The sequence below is a fragment of the Oratosquilla oratoria genome, chromosome 16, assembly GCF_046742065.1.
Source record: "Oratosquilla oratoria isolate Oo_2021 chromosome 16, ASM4674206v1, whole genome shotgun sequence".
Taxonomy (NCBI): domain Eukaryota; kingdom Metazoa; phylum Arthropoda; class Malacostraca; order Stomatopoda; family Squillidae; genus Oratosquilla; species Oratosquilla oratoria.
Genome location: NC_134792.1, coordinates 11892207 through 11897206, shown reverse-complemented (window position 1 = coordinate 11897206; position 5000 = coordinate 11892207). Strand labels below are relative to the sequence as shown.

General features: G+C 39.0%; 1 pseudogene; it reads right to left on the bottom strand.

Moving 5' to 3' along the window:
* Positions 1 to 1352: 1352 nt before the first annotated feature.
* LOC143033553 (uncharacterized) lies at positions 1353 to 2872 on the bottom strand (annotated as a pseudogene).
* Between the last annotated feature and the right edge of the window lie 2128 nt (positions 2873 to 5000).

Genomic DNA, 5000 nt, shown 5'->3' with positions numbered 1-5000 from the left:
GGGTCGACTACAACAAAACTATCAAGACGCCTCACCCTTCACCTCTCTAATGGAGCCATAAAACAACATCACATCGACACACATTAATCCCCAGTCTCAAGGAAGGATCTGGAAGAAGGAACCATCATTCTACAAAAGGAATCAAACTACAGGCGCCTTCTCATCTTAGAAGCACTTCACATTAAAAGAAAAAACCCCACCATGAACAAACCAAATCCCGACCAATTTATCATTCCTACTTCTAAGTATATAGATCATAGGCATAGGTTCACCGTTGACCCAGTGGGCGGAACATCAGATCCTGTCTCATGAGTGACTGTCCGAATTCCCGTCTCTCCTAATGTTCCATATGTTCTTTGTATATACTGTTACCTTTACTATTTGTACTCAATTTGTACTGAAGATGCCTAAAGTTAGGCGAAAGCTCTACTAGTAAAATTAAGAAGTTAGTATTGTCTTTACATCCATTCCAAATGAAGTTTGGACACATAATAAGGCAACTCAACGATATTCAACGTTCAAGTATTAGAAAAGTTGAACATGTCAGCAAGAAACTCGTGAATGCAGAACCTGCTGCAAAGTTTAATCATATGTATATATATGTATATGTATACCAAATACTTTTTCCCCCTTACATAGGAGGTAGCCAAAAAAAAACAAACAAAGGCATAGAAACCACTCCCACTCATTCCATCCCCAACATACTCAACTCTACTCTACTCTCTTCCCTCCCTCTCATCTAGGACCTCCTGGATGACGGGTTATCCCTGCATCTTGTCCACTGCCCTGGGTCAGAAGTAGTGATGAAAAAAAAATTATAGGAGTTTTTTTTCACACTGCCAAAGTTGCTCAGATATTAATATTGAGTACATAAAAACAGGTGTAAGTACTTGATTCATTCCTCCGCATATGTTTACCTATTTTCAGGCACTATGAATATAGGCATAAGTAATTGACCTTTTTGTCAGATGCTGCAACAAGTGTAGATGCTGTATATGGGCCAATATGGCAACCTTACAAAATCTAAATAAGCATGAAGCTCTTTGCCAATATATTGTGTCTGCATACACCAGCAACGTCATCATCCTGAAAACAGACAAGTATTGATCAGTCTATGTGCCTTTATACAATATAGCCATGTGCTGTAAATGTGTTTGATGGACTGCTATAAATGGTTTCCTCCATGTATATCCATCATAGTCCTCTAAAATCCACTCTAATCTTAGCACAATCTTCAGGGATTGACCACTACAAATTTTCCTTACTACATCACTCCATGTCATGTGGCTCCTGCCGCTCCTCCTCAGGCTCCTCTATATCAGATGAAATCATGACTTTAGGGCCGGAGCTGGTCAGATCATCAATTGAGTCCTCATAATCTGCTTCAGAAGGGCCCGAGTCGTCCGACTCAAGCTGGAAAGTGGGATGCTGCTTGAAGCAGTAGAATCCCTGCTGGTTGATGGTTGTGGTGGTGGTGGATTACTGGCATGGGCTGCATGGCGAGGATATTCATGGGCATCGTCCATATTGCCCAGTGCCAAGTTTTGCCCAATAAACACCAACTTGGCAGCTCTGTCGGTGGTCAAACGATTCCTTCTCGTAGAATGTACCAATGCATGTCTGCTAAAGGATCGCTCAACAGATGCACTGGATGGGGGTAGTTGCAGGATGTTTGAGGCAACACGGGACAGCTGAGTTGAACAACAGATCCAGTTCCACCAACTAGATGCTGATGTCTTATCAACAGCACTCCAAACAAATGGCTTTGAAAAAGTTTGATTTGGACCTGTAATCTGCCAACTCAGCTATTGCTTGGGTGTCATCGACATTTGGCAGTTGTGCAGCAATTTCATAAATGGCCTGCATTGCATCCACCTGAAAATCAACAATATCTTTAGTATAAGTATATGATACCACAACTTGTGTAATCTTAAAGAGATACTACTAGTAATTTAGGTCAGGTGAATTCAGGTCAAGTAAGACTTGAAGGCATATGCAGTGGCATACGGGCATGACTGGATTTTGGGTGTAATAAGAGCATATTATTACAAAATAAGAATAAATTCTACTTACCGCTTCTTCACCCGAAAGTTGACATCCACAGTAACAAGGATACACCAAGTTGGATGCAAGGTGAATACTTTTCACCAGGAATTTCTTCCTTTTACGAATTATTCCCTTGAAGGCATCTTCTTCACTCTTGAGGATTTGGGATGAGGAGAGATTCTCTTCAAAGGACAGCTTTAAATCACTGAACACTTTCATTACTAGAGAGAGGTTTTTATTGTCTCCTTCTATGGCAGTGATGGCATTTGCCACTGGCTTCAGGAGCTTGAGAATAACCTCAGTCCGATCCCAAAATACTTCTGAAAGTAGGAGCTTCCTAATGGACAAATCCAAAGATGGCTTGGCATCATCATTGATTGCAAAGCCTGAAGTGCATGTTTGTTAATGCATACACTCTTCAGACACTGGATAATGGGTTCCCATATAAAAAAAAAAAGACACCAATATTTGTACCAGTATGAATTCTCAATTCAAAACAGCTCAGCCATGAGAAACATTAAATTAAATGTACCCTTAATAAAGAAATCACAGCAAGTTTACTGGTATAAGAATTATATTTTAAATACTGTTTTGCAAGTTATGATCGTTGGCAATGAGTAATATACTAATAATTTTTACTTTGTTTTAACAGACAGTTTTAGTGTCTGCTGTTGCCCCTGTGATAACTGCTGATGTTGTTTGAGTAGAGCAGTGAGCTTTTGGGACTGTTTAACTGCTTTGCAAATTTTATGCAGTCAGACTGTATATTTTCTGCAGACTTGATCTTTTTTATGTCTGTAAATATTAACGGCAGAGTGTGAGCCATGCAACCATATGGTTTTATGTGGGGATATTCCAACTAAAGCAGTTCCCAAGCCTTGTTCACATTAGAGGCATTATCTGTGCAGACCCCCAACACTTTCAATGGCCCAATGTTATCCACTACTTTCTTCAGGAGATCTGCTATGTACTGCATATTCCAAAAGTACAAAACTAATGAAAACCGGTATACAGAGAATTGACTATTAATTAATATTAATTTCTTCTTAAGATAGGAGGTTTATGTGAAATACTTTATTTTATTGTCTAAGTTAATTTTGTATTTGAGTTGTAATTGACTGCTATTTTAACTTAAACTAACCTGTTGCAATGCTGCTCCAAAATATGGGCCTTGGCACTGTCACAAAGAAGTTTATCATCCCCTCATTCCTGTAATTATCCAGTATTTTAGTATTAATTAGGGCAATAATTATTTACAACAATTTATTAGGAATAATAAGTGACATAATGATGTTATATATTCCTATAGTTCTTACCTGACATTAGTCCAACTATCACACATTACTGCAACACTAGAAGCAGATGCTACTAGTTCCTTAACAGTTACAGAACAGTCCTGATAGACTCTCTCAAGAAGATTGTTTGAGATTGAGTCCCGGCTCGGAATCTTGAAAGATGGCCTCAGAGTCTTGAAGAAATTTGCCCACAACTTATTACCCACCATCTTAGTAGACAGCCACTTACATAGATAGCCCGGGCTGACTGCAACTGAGCTTCTTCCTGTAATGCATTTGATTTCCATTAACCATGATATTGATAGACAGATTACTGAATGCTGACATTGGAGACACATTAGTAAATACAATATATAACTATAATATAGTATATACTTACTGTTTGTGTTTCTGTCATTTTGTCAACATATGTGTATGAATCAATCTTCTGCTGTGTTAACATTTTGGCTTTAGCAGGAGTGGAAGTCACTGGAGTGATTCCAGAACTGATAGAGACAGATGATCCAGGTCTACTTGTCGTGCCTGTGGCTGTGTCAGGTCTGGGCAGAGCCATCGGAATCGGACTTGTGAAAAATTAATCATCTAATATCTTTTGTATTGTATAAGTGCTTGTACCTGTTGCACTTGTATCATGCAAGAGCAACTGCAGTTCCATGTCTAAGTCACTGTCTATGCCTTGTGATCTTCCCTCAGTAGTTTCAGCATCAGTAAGAACTGCTTTTTTGGCCTTTGCCACGTGTCAAATACTTCTTGATTTTTTTCACCACATTTCTTGAACTGAATATATGGTTTACCATCCGACTTCCGTTTTTTGACAGTACTGTCGAGCAAAATAAGCATTTCACTTTTGCCACTTTCCCATCACTTGGGACATCATTGAATAATTAATAATTTGGTAACTGGAGTCTTCTTCCTGCCTGGCATTGTAGGTTTTATTCACATTACCCACACAACAACAGAGTACAGAACTGGTAACAAACACGAACAACTTACAATTTTGCCAAATCTCAGTCACAGTGGTGCCAAACCTCTTACGAGACAAAATTCCAGAAATTACACCAAATTGGCAGAAAACGCTTACATATCACCATCATCAAAGGGATATTATTAATACGCATGTGTTTAAGAGTTAGAGATGCAACAGGTTCATTGTAAAATCAATAAAATACACCAAAACATGAAACATCGAAAATGGGAAATGACCTAAAATCATAAAAAAAATATATATATGTTTGAGGGGTATACTGTCTTCTTTGATAATCTAGAAACAATTGTAATGTGTTTTTTCTTTCCGAGATATTCAAGACAGAATATCAAAAAACTATTTTTTTTATTCTAACGGCAGTTTTTTTTTCATTACTAGTCAGAAGCAGTGTTGCAAGACACAGCACATCCATAGTAAGGCCGCTTCATTAAATCGGTAACCCCCCCCCCCCCCGTCCCCTCATGCAAAAAAGAAGACGGGGAGAAATACATTTCGGGCTGCGTCAATTTATTTCTCATACATATTCCCTCACTCCCCATCCCCCACCCACTCCCCCTCATGCATCATAGCATCATCCATACACAGCCATTCCCCATTCACCCATATCTTCCGTCCTCTCCCGTCCTTCCTCAACAGACATTCCCTTCTTTCCCAATGCCCCTTTTACCCCATCC